Source organism: Archocentrus centrarchus, chromosome 21 (assembly GCF_007364275.1).
Source record: "Archocentrus centrarchus isolate MPI-CPG fArcCen1 chromosome 21, fArcCen1, whole genome shotgun sequence".
Classification (NCBI taxonomy): domain Eukaryota; kingdom Metazoa; phylum Chordata; class Actinopteri; order Cichliformes; family Cichlidae; genus Archocentrus; species Archocentrus centrarchus.
In genome coordinates, this window is record NC_044366.1 from 27,167,011 (window position 1) to 27,179,825 (window position 12,815).

Below are 12,815 nucleotides of genomic sequence, written 5' to 3' on the forward strand. Positions count from 1 at the left end.
AAAGTAGGTTAAGATTATTTATCCAGGTCAAAAGACAGGCTTAACCATCAAGTTGTGGATTTTAAATCGTACATAGGAGTGGGGAGTGATCATAGGAGGGGTGATACAGAAGATTATGGTATCATTCAATGCACGCTGTGGTTAAAGTGTGTGAAAAAATGCATATCTTTAATGATTAAATGATCTTCTACACTCCTTAGTGTTTTAGGGAAATAGCTCCTGATGTTATTCAACTCCTCCTGTCAGGGGTTCTTGTCGAGCTTACATTTGATCAAAACAAACGTTCCATGTTAAGTTTTTGATTCTTTATGAATAAAAACAATTTAGGCCTCACATGACTGAGACTTTGGGGCTTTTTTAGGGACGTACATCTATTGGATGATACTTTATTGATCCCACAATGGGGAAATTACAGTTAACAGAACACCCATCCAAGAAGACAAACAGAACAAACATGGGGAGATAGGTGAACTGTGGCCATGCTGCCCCCCCTTCTGGAGGCGCTGCCATTAAAAAGACAGAAACAATAGTGAAAACATATAGGGTTGAGTGAGGAAAAAATCATCTCATACTTTGTATACATATGCACATACACAGTATAAGGTTGCAAAAACCTCTGCGACAGAGCAGAAACATATTTGCACATTTAAAGCCAGGATAGCAATATGGTGGGTACGGTCAGGGTCAGGAGGGGATGCAGACGGAGGCAAGAGGGTGGGGGCAATCTGAAGCCAGATGCCAACTCCTAGCCAAAACAGTTCACTGATAGTGATGGATTTTCATCAGCGGCCGTGGTACACCAGATCCAGCTTCACAAATCACAAAGTGGAGTGGGGGGGTAATACTAATCTAAACCTGTGATGTTTTACTTTATGTTCTGACTTTATCGAGTCAAATTTATAATGTTGAACGATGAGAAACTAATGCCATGATCCTTTTCACAGTGATGACGGGTTTATTATTATTATTATTGAATAAAAAACAGACTATTCAAAAGTTTTAACTGTGGATTTAAAAAAAAAACAGAAACTAAAGTAACACACACACACACACACACACACACACACACACTGGTAATTGGGAATGAATAGTTAAAGTGTACATGGATGAGTGCCGACCTCTTTGTACCTGAAAATTAGAGTCAGTTAGTGTTTTTAAGAAAATGCAGATGTGATAACAAATTGAATACAAGAATGCTGTAAAAACTCTTTTTTTCCCCCCACCTTAGATAGGAAAATACACAGCTATTGCTTTAACCATAGTTTGTTTTTGTTTGGGGCATAGTATGTGATGTTTTATGAATGAAAAGATGTTTAAACATATATTGCACTGTGTTTTCCGTGAGGAATACAGAGTTAAAAATGAGCAGCCTGTACAGTTTTTAACATTGATTTTTATTTCAACCCCATAAACCAAAAATACAGAGAATGTATTACATACACATCCTGTGTTTGCCTAGCCAATAGTTTTCCACTATGAGAAGGTCTGCTGGTAAGTTCTCAAAGACTCCCTCAGTTCAGATACAAACTGTCTATTGCATCTATGATGTTTAGTGCATGCATCAATTCAGACGCCTGAGCGTCCACAATCTGTGTGAAATCCTTACGTGCGTCGTCCAGACTGTTTGACCACAAAAAGAGTCGAATGGCAGGAATGAGTCGATCTGTCCTGAATATTTTCATCACTTCGTCGTAATGGGGCGCATAAAAGAAATCAGGAATATCCTGCTTACAGCTGTGCTGATCATGGCTAGGGTGTTTGACTCGACATCCGTGGCATATCCCTTCATGATAGTTCTGCACGGCCTTACACAGAAGGCGCAGTGTGGCGATCTTAACAGCCGCGACGCCGTGCTTCGTCAGTTGCTCTTCAGGTAATTGGTTAGATGGTGAAAGTGAAGAAGAAGATGAGGAATCAGGAGGATGAGGAGGAACGGTCAGCATCTGTGATGGTTGTGAAGTTGTAACAGTTGAAGTTTTAACGTCTGGAAAAACAGAAAAAAAAAGAAAAAATTGTTAGTTATGTAACCAACATTCATGTAATACACAAACATACCATTATTATTATTTTTTAAAAAAGAAATGAGATGGTATACAGAATACAGTTTGGTTCACATACTTTTGTGTAAAAAGGATATGCTTACCTGAATCCATTTAAAAAGACAGAGAGAGTAGCGTTTGCTCCGGAGTCTGTGGAAAAACGCGGAAAAGGGCACAGCGTTCGTCTTCACAATGAGGTCCTCGCCATGCTTGCTTTATAAAACACAACCCTTTTTTATGACTGAGTGTGTGTCCTGTTTGTTTGTTTGAAACCCTCCCCTCAGTCCTTTTTTTAACCACCACCTGTTCGCTCTGGAAAAGTACTGCGTCCTGCCCTGTGTAGGTTATCATTATATCCTGATTGTTAAATCAAATTAAAAAATAACCACATAACTTTTCTTTTTTTTTTAAGACACTAACGAGCTCGGAAAAACGTGAAAGCAATAGTGGGTCTGATCTATGTCAGTCAGCTTTTAGTTCAGCCTGTCTTTTAGTTAAAAAACAGATGGTACAATTGCATGTGTGGAGAATTATCCTCCTTGATGCTCAGTTAACACCTGTTTAACAACGAGTTTATTTAAACAGTTTATCACAAACAGTGTGGATGGGTTTGTCCTTTTGATGAAGTCATCTTGTAATCAGAGAGAGTGGGAGAGAGTGTCATGATCCTGGGCCGGTGGCCCAGTGCTTTGTGTTCTTTTGGTTATGTTTGGTTATCTATGATTATGTATGTTTGGTTTCTCTCATGTGGGTCTTCAGTTGGTTATGGGTTTGTGCTTAGTCTGCATTATGTCTTTGTTTACTTCCTGTTTTAGTTTGATAGTTTAGTACTCCCTGTGTGTCCTGTCTAGTTGTCGTCCCTTGTTGATTAGGTAGATTCTGTTCACCTGTGCCCTGTGTTCCCCAGCTGTTTCTTGTTACCCACCATTGCCTTCTGTATGTATTTAAGCCCCTGGGTTTGCTTTGTTCTTTGTCGCGTCATTGATGGTTGTTCTCTGCTGTCCTGCATGTACGTCTGTTTGCTCAAGTCAAGTCTAGTTAGTTTCACGTCTCTCCGTTAAGTGTATGCCAGGGAGAGCTCATGTTAATGTCTGTCAGATTGGGGTAAATAAAGCGAGTGAGTGAATTACACCTGTCCCGAGTCTGCTATTTGGGGTCCTCCTTCCTGCCTGCACGGCGGCCTGCCATGACAGAATGACGCGACCACGAATGGACCCCGCAGACTCCGACCCCTACAGTGGCACTCGCCTGGCGCTGGGGGGACCTGCTTTTTGGAACGGTCCCCGGCGACGCCACTCACCTCCTCCTCCTAAGCCACGAGTTATCCGCACTGGCGGAATTTTTTTGTCTCCTGCCGCTCGCTCACCTGTCACTCCGCTCACTGGTCCCTCCCCTCCTCAGCGGGCGCCGCAGCCATGGCGGAAGGGGAATCCCTGGCAGCAGCTGCATGATTCGTCCCCGGAGCCGTGCGGTATGACGCCGCGGTTTTCCATGCCGCAGCCACGGAGGACGAGATCCCGGAGGAAGCAAAGAGACTTTTCGCCGGAGCCGCCGCCCGGAATGACTCCGGAGGAGTCGTTTTTCCGGTTCCTGGGACACAGGGGTCCCTGGCCTCCCAGCGCTTCCACTTCGCCGCTGCCTGCCGCTGACGGAGGAAGGCCAAGCTCCCGGCAGCGTCGGAGAGAATCGCCGCGGAGTCAGTCACCACAGCTTCAGGTTTCCACACAGCCGTCACCGCTTCATATACCATTAATCATGTCCGTGAGTGACTCTTTGTCTATGCCTGTTTCTTTGCACCCCAAAAAGAAAATAATGGAACCTGATTGTTGTAAACCACTGTGTAAACAGCCCAGTGAGGGATTTAAGCAGGACTCCTGTAAACATGTTTTGGAATTGTGCATTCAGTGGTTTCGGCAACCCTGTGACAAGCAGGGGAAAGATATAGCACACAGACTTCATGGACTAATAATAGAATACCCCTGGCTTACGGACTCATTACCACCATTAACTCATAGTTATGTAGAGCGAATACTGAGTTGGACTGAACTCCCTTTTCCTTCAAAGACCCATAAAACTACTTCTGATACTTTGGCCACAGAAAAGACTGCAGACACCCATTTCCATGCAAGAGATGTTCCGCGGGTGGAGGCAGCCATGGACGGGCTGTCCTCTGCACCCGTTCCTGTTTCGCGGGTGGAGGCAGCCATGGACGGGCTGTCCTCTGCACCCGTACCTGTTTCGCGGGGGGAGGCAGCCACGGACGGGCTGTCCTCTGCACCCGTTCCTGTTCCGCGGGTGGGGGCAGCCACGGACGGGCTGTCCTCTGCACCCGTACCTGTTTCGCGGGGGGAGGCAGCCACGGACGGGCTGACCTCTGCACCCGTTCCTGTTCCGCGGGTGGGGGCAGCCACGGACGGGCTGACCTCTGCACCCGTTCCTGTTCCGCGGGTGGGGGCAGCCAGGTCCAAGCCTTCGCATCGGTTTTCAGCGTTAACTGCAGCAGCAGGGTCTCAGTCAGCCTCAGCCTCAGCTCACTCCCAGCCATCTCAGTCAGCTCTCCCTCACTCTCGGTCAGTTTCCACGCAGCCAGATTTCCCTAGCTCTCGGTCAGTTTCCACGCAGCCTGATTTCCCTAGCTCTCGGTCAGTTTCCACGCAGCCAGATTTCCCTAGCTCTCGGTCAGTTTCCACGCAGCCTGATTTCCCTAGCTCTCGGTCAGTTTCCACGCAGCCTGATTTCCCTAGCTCTCGGTCAGTTTCCACGCAGCCTGATTTCCCTAGCTCTCGGTCAGTTTCCACGCAGCCTGATTTCCCTAGCTCTCGGTCAGTTTCCACGCAGCCTGATTTCCCTAGCTCTCGGTCAGTTTCCACGCAGCCTGATTTCCCTAGCTCTCGGTCAGTTTCCACGCAGCCTGATTTCCCTAGCTCTCAGCCAGCCGCTCTCCCTCGTCCTCAGTCTGCTGTAGCTCCAGCCACCTCCCAGTCTCAGTCTGCTTCCACGCAGTTCGCTCCTGTAGCACTAGCTCGCCCTCAGTCAGCTCTCCTGTCACCCTCATCCTCACCATCTGACTCACCCGATCTATCTGCAAAGCAGCCCCAGTCGTCGGAGGAGACGGCTGCGCGCCCTGCAATGCAGCCAGGGAGTTCCGCTCAGTCCGAGCCGATGGGGGTCTCCGCTCAGTTCGAGCGCTCCGAGCCAGGGGATCCTGCGCCGGAGCCACCAGGGGGTTCCGCTCGGTCCGAGCGGCTGGAGGGTCCCGCTCTGTCCGAGCCCGTGCTGGAGGGTCCCGCTCTGTCCGAGCCTCCTGTCCTGCCTCGTCGCCGCCGCCGCTGGGAGCGCGGTCGGCCTCCAGTCTCGTCTCTTCGTCGTCGTTGTCGCCGCCGCCGCTGGGAGCGCGGTCGGCCTCCAGTCTCGTCTCCTCGTCGCCGCCGCCGCCGCTGGGAGCGCGGTCGGCCTCCAGTCTCGTCTCCTCGTCGCCGCCGCCGCCGCTGGGAGCGCGGTCGGCCTCCAGTCTCGTCTCCTCGTCGCCGCCGCTGGGGGCGCGGTCGGCCTCCAGTCTCGTCTCTTTGCCGCCGCCGCTGGGAGCGCGGTCGGCCTCCAGTCTCGTCTCTTCGCCGCCGCCGCCGCCGCTGGGAGCGCGGTCGGCCTCCAGTCTCGTCTCTTCGCCGCCGCCGCCGCCGCCGCTGGGAGCGCGGTCGGCCTCCAGTCTCGTCTCTTCGCCGCCGCCGCTGGGAGCGCGGTCGGCCTCCAGTCTCGTCTCTTCGCCGCCGCCGCTGGGAGCGCGGTCGGCCTCCAGTGACTCCTCTTCGTTGCTGCCGCCGCCGCTGGGAGCGCAGTCGGCCTCAAGCCACGCCACGTCCACGCCGCCGCCGCTGGAGGCGCGGGCGGCCCCCAAGACTGAGTTGCCACTTTTGTGGTTTCCTTGGCAGGCCCCCTGAATGGTGTCTTTGGGGTGTTTGGTCACTCATGTTTTGTTTTTGGACTCTTTTTCCAGCCTTGTGCTGCCGCTTTTGTTTCTGTACTAGTTCGTTTTTTGGACTTTGCTGCCCTTTTGGCCTTTTTGTCTCGAGCCCTCCGTCCTGGTCCCCCGCCTCCCGCCCTGGTTGGGGTTTTTGTTTTGTTTCGTCTCGAGCCCTCCGTCCTGGTCCCCCGCCTCCCGCCGTGGTTGGGGTTTTGTTTTGTTTTTCGTTGCGGCCGTCGGGAGCCGGCCCTTGAGGGGGGGTACTGTCATGATCCTGGGCCGGTGGCCCAGTGCTTTGTGTTCTTTTGGTTATGTTTGGTTATCTATGATTATGTATGTTTGGTTTCTCTCATGTGGGTCTTCAGTTGGTTATGGGTTTGTGCTTAGTCTGCATTATGTCTTTGTTTACTTCCTGTTTTAGTTTGATAGTTTAGTACTCCCTGTGTGTCCTGTCTAGTTGTCGTCCCTTGTTGATTAGGTAGATTCTGTTCACCTGTGCCCTGTGTTCCCCAGCTGTTTCTTGTTACCCACCATTGCCTTCTGTATGTATTTAAGCCCCTGGGTTTGCTTTGTTCTTTGTCGCGTCATTGATGGTTGTTCTCTGCTGTCCTGCATGTACGTCTGTTTGCTCAAGTCAAGTCTAGTTAGTTTCACGTCTCTCCGTTAAGTGTATGCCAGGGAGAGCTCATGTTAATGTCTGTCAGATTGGGGTAAATAAAGCGAGTGAGTGAATTACACCTGTCCCGAGTCTGCTATTTGGGGTCCTCCTTCCTGCCTGCACGGCGGCCTGCCATGACAGAGAGAGTGTGGGAAACACGAATCCAGCAGGGTTTCAACAGGTGATGGTCTGCTTTTATGCCAGTCAGCTGAAGTGTGCATTGTCTTATAGTTAAAAAAAACAGATGGTATAATTGCGTGGAGAATTACAGCCTTTGATGCTTAGATAACACCTGTTAAAGAGTTTATTTAAGCATAGCCCCAAACAGTGTGGATGGGTTTGCCCTTTTCCAGACACTCCTCCTCCACTGATACACATGCAGCTGATAATCATAAATCATTCGATCACACGCACGCGCACGAGGACGCTCATGTACGCGCATGACCTTTGACCCCCACCTGTCAGTCATAAATCATGATTGCCACCATTATATACTACTCACTTTTTGGCACAACACCTGTTCCACCAATCGTTGCAAACCGCGGTGAAGTTAGTTTCAAGTTGGATATTGGATATTCAAGCTCCGCAGAGTTAGCAGCATCTAGCTCACAGTTGATCCGATTCAGGGACTCAGATTTCGGCCAGCTGCTCTCTGCCGCTCCCTGTTCTCTCGCGCGGAGGTTCACTTAGGGACTATCAATAGAAACAAAAATAAATAAATAACTTATCTTGTTACCCACCTGTGACGAAACTAATATCAAATCATGCCAATAAATTACATCGGTAAGGTACACAAATTTTTATCCCATTTTAAGCCTTTTTATATTTTTTAGGATTTTTTTTTTTATCCAAAAATTGAGATTTTTCTTCAATAGCTTCCAGGTCATGTGACCCACTGACTCAAAATCTGTGTGACATTATTCTGCTACACTAGACAGATGAGGCACACTCATTGTCTTTCCATTTTAAGCCTTTTTACATTTTTTAGGATTTTCTTTATTCAAAAATTGTGATTTTTCTTCAATAGCTTCCAGGTCATGTGACCCACAAACTCAAAATCCATGTGAAATTATTCTGATACACTAGACAGATGAGGCACAGCCTTAATGCTATTGAAACGAAGTACAGTTTTATTTTCTACATATAATTTTAAATTCTCTCTTTTGAACTACATTGAACAGGGTAGAAAGATTTTTTCATTAGGTGCACAACAGACATTTCCAGCTGCCTCTCTTTGCCTTTTCATATTGTTTGCTCTTGATGTCTAGGCACAGGGCATGGAACCATTTGTCACAACTGTCACACTGGATCTGTTAAAATATAACAGAAAACGTATATGTTTAGTGGTATAGTAATACAGTAAATACTCCTCTCCTGTCACATAGTAGGGTGTTTACTTGCTTGGCATATGTTATTTACAACTTTATCAGTACATAGATTTACAGCATGCTTCAGATTTTCACATTGACAACTCATACTCTCACCCAGTCTGTCATTTGAAGTCCCGAAACTGGGGGCTTGTAGGCCGCACACATTGCACAGCAACTCTGGTCATCGAACACTGTAATCAAATTAGGAAATAAACCAAATATTATGATGAATTATATTATGAAGTGTATGTATGTATGTATGTATATACAAACACACACACACACACACACACACACACACACACACACACACACACACACACAGCTCAAAAAAATAAAGGGATCACTCAAATAACACATCCTAGATCTGAATGAATGAAATATTCTCATTGAACACTTTGTTCTGTACAAAGTTGAATGTGCTGACAACAAAATCACACAAAAATCATCAATGGAAATCAAATTTATTAACCAATGGAGGCCTGGATTTGGAGTCACACACAAAATTAAAGTGGAAAAACACACTACAGGCTGATCCAACTTTGATGTAATGTCCTTAAAACAAGTCAAAATGAGGCTCAGTATTGTGTATGACCTCCCTACAATGCCTGGGCATGCTCCTGATGAGGTGACGGATGGTCTCCTGAGGGATCTCCTCCCAGACCTGGACTAAAGCATCCGCCAACTCCTGGACAGTCTGTGGTGCAACGTGACGTTGGTGGATGGAGCGAGACATGATGTCCCAGATGTGCTCAATCAGATTCAGGTCTGGGGACCAGTCTATAGTTTCAATGCCTTCATCTTGCAGGAACTGCTGACACACTCCAGCCACATGAGGTCTAACATTGTCCTGCATTAGGAGGAACCCAGGGCCAACCGCACAGCATATGGTCTCACAAGGGGTCTGAGGATCTCATCTCGGTACCTAATGGCAGTCATGCTACCTCTGGCAAGCACATGGAGGGCTGTTCGGCCCTCCAAAGAAATGCCACCCCACACCATTACTGACCCACTGCCAAACCGGTGTTACACCAAATTCTGCGACCCATCATATTCTGCGACCACAGGGGGCGATAGCGTACATCCCTCTGCATGTACGTGCTGAATGAGAGCTGAGCTGGGTGGGTCCGTGTATTTTGTGGCCAACGGATTTTCGTTTAGGAATCAGAAAACGAAAAACGGGAAACGCCTCGTTTCCCGATTTTAGTTTCAAAGTTTAAAAACGGAAAACGAACCGTTTCCCGATTTTCATTTCAAAATGGGAAAATAAAAAAATGGAAAACGAGCCGTTTCCCGATTTTTGTTTCCTGATTAAAAATTTAAAAATGGATTTTAAAAATCCGGCGTGGAAATCGGATTTCTCATTTTTCTTCATTTTTGTATCTTGACCCGGAAATGATCGAACTCTCGCGGCACACGCAGAGATTGGCGGTACGTTTGATTTGATTAGGAGCCATGATTCACACATACATCTAAGAAGACATGTCGTTGCACGAATATGCAGATTTTATTGCAGTAAGCAGATTAAATGGCAAGTGTTGTAGCGAAATCGCATCAATGTTATGCACCCACTTCGGAACAAGACGGGGTTTTTCTGAGAGGAATGTGCGGAGATGGTGTGCTGAGCAAGGACTGCTCACACAATTCTGTTCAGACAGCCAGCTTGAAGTTGAAGTCGCTGAAGGTATTGCTGAGGTAAGTTTTTCATTGTTATAATTATTTTTATGATGAATGCTTTTTGTGAAATATGCAATGGCTACATTAATATAGCTAAAAAGCTGACTACAAGCTAATGGGAAGCCAGACATCAGTCGTATGCTACAATTTACAGATTCAATTAAATGGCTAATACACTGTTAGCCCTGCGAGAGACTGGCGACCTGTCCAGGCTGTAACCCACCTCTCACCCCTCTGGGAGCTGGGATAGGCTCCAGCTGCCAGAGGGGTGAGGGTGAGAGTCTCTCACTTTGAACTGGATACGTGGATAAAAATGCATGGAAGGACTATACACATAATTTATCCAAATAATATATTTCACTTGTCACATTATTAACATGATAAGTATTAACAGTCTTACTTCTCCACACATTCCACTGGAAATGTAAAGTTATTTTTAACAGTATTCTTCCCTATTTAGTGCCTCTATGGATAAACTGTCAGCTTCTGTGCTTAAACTTTTTTTTTAAGTCACTATGTTGGGCTTTGCAAACATAACAAGCTTCCCATTTTTTTTCTCCAAGCATGTAGTGACCTGTGAAGTCTGCCCCCCCCCCCATCATCTTTTGGTCGAAAAATGATGACTGGATATCTTTCTGCACAAGGCATTAAAGCTTCTGAAGGCAGAGTGGGCAAAGTGTTGAGAAGCATTCATCAACCCTATCATGCAGCAAGACAGCAGGTAATGTTAAATACCAGTTTTCCAGTAGAGCACTGGTGTTGAGAATCTAAATCTTGCAAATATATTGAGTATTTATAGTTTGTTTGATTTTAGGGTGCCCGAAATCTGAACCCCATACCCTACAATGCAGAATACATGGGTCATAAGCTTCACTTAGATCAAAATGAAAAACTTGTTATGTTTGGAGTGACCCATGTCATGGCTATTGATGGTTTCAGCAAGAAGATTGTCAGTCATTCCACCATGCTGGTAAAAAACAACATCATCATTTACGAGGATGTGTACAGGTAAAATAACCTGACTACTGCTACTAGTATTCATTTATTCCTCAGTCTATTATTGCTCCGTCCAGTTTTAACTAAATACTTTTTTTATCGTTACTTTAGGAGTGGCTGGGATGCTTGTTAGGTTTAAAGGGTTTATGTTTGTGTGTTTTATCTTCAGACCTGCTCTGCTTTCTTGTGGACTGTGGGATCAGGTCAGAGGTGACTGTGGGAAGGAGTTTTACCTGGCACTGTTCATCCAGGAAAGGCTGGCACAATACAGATACAATTGTCAGAGGCAGCCCTACATTCAGACACCTTCTACAAGGGTAACAATGTGGTGTTAAAATATTTTCTTTTTTTTTGTAAACTCATTTCAGATGAGAATAAGCCGAGTCATGCTGTTTGAAAATATGCACAGAACCATGTGATTGAGAGAATGTGGTCAGAGGTAAATGCCCGAGTCAACTATCCTCTGAAGACTGCTTTGGTACAACTGGTGGACATGGAGGAACTGGACATGGAGGACAGCACATCCAAGTACTGTGTGTTAAACTTGACATGCCAGATGGCCAGGATTGGTATCACTAATGTTGTAGAGGCATGGAATGCACACAGAATCCCAGGTATGATTCATTCCTTTTTACTGGCTCTGTTACAAGAATATTTTGTTCACAAAGCAATTTAGGTGCCGTTTACACGAAGCCGTTTTCACTGGAAACGGTGTCGTTTTGATGCGTTTCAGCCTTTCGTTTACACGATGGCGTTTCAGAAACGATCCGCGTTTACACGAGGACATGTGAAACGATGAAAACGATGTAGTTCCCATGCCAGGCCACAAGTTGGCGTTGGTTTTCTCTTTGCAAAGTTTGTTTACGCAAGACGCGCATGCGTGGAGTGACACAGTAGGTAGTGCGGCAAATTGTTCATTACTTACACAACGGCCAATGTGAGAGGTTTTGTGTGGACCGATGATGAGGTTGGATCGCTGCTGCACACAACGCTGAATTACAAAACGGTAAAAACACAGGAAAAGCATAAGAAGCACTCGTGAATCCGCGAGTACTGTTTATCAGTTTGCGCGTGCGCGAAAAACTGGCCGTCGCAACCATAGTGCGCATGTGCGAGTCGAGAGTTTTCAAATCACCCCGGTTTCAAGTGTTTACACGAAAACGCAAGCCGGTGCGTTTCTGAAACGCTCCACTCTGGACCCCGTTTCTGAAACACATCGTTTTCACTCTGTTGTCGTGTAAACAGAAGGGCGAAACGCATCAAAACGACACCGTTGTCGTGTAAACGCAAGGCCGAAACGCATCAAAACGACACCGTTTCAAAATGAAAACGGTCTCGTGTAAACGGCACCTTAAACTTAGTTTACCACTCTGTAGTAAATTTCGATATGAACTGCATTTACAAATGTGTAGCTTATTTGCATATCTGTATATTCACTACTGACTGAAATTTTCAATAGATGGGGCAGCTTCAATTTATAAAATACCTCGATTTGTCCTGAATTATTTGGGTATTTTGCTATTTTGTGTAATTTCCTTTTATTGTTGTATTTATATCTAGATCTGTTCAATGAACACATAATCACCCCTTTGAAGTAACACTAAAGTAATAAGATAAGCTCATATATTTCTAAATGCTGTGAATTTGTTGCAGTTATGTTCACTTTACTATACCAAGTAAATTTTAACTCATTCATTTGTAAACCCTTAAAACACACTTTTGTGTGTCATGCAGGAAAAGGAATACCAAATGAACTGGCTAAAGGGGGGTGTCCTGCAAAAATTCCTGAGGAACTTCTGCCTAATGGTGCCGCTGCAGCTGACCTGTATCAGCAGGAGGTGGGATCAGCCTTGAAGAGAGATTCCATTTTTGGACTGGGGCCTTTCTCCTCTGAAGAAGCCAAACAGTGGACTGAAACAGAGTTTGGTTCTCATTTTGACTTGTTTTCACTTTACCAAAACGTGGTTCATCATAACTATGGACCCTTTAAAGATGCTGTTAGGTTTCTTATTGACATCACCAGATGTTGTGTGTGATCCATTAGTGGTATTCAATGAAGAAACGAGTAAACTTCTCCAAAAAAAAATTTATTACAGAGAAAACTACAAGCTGTT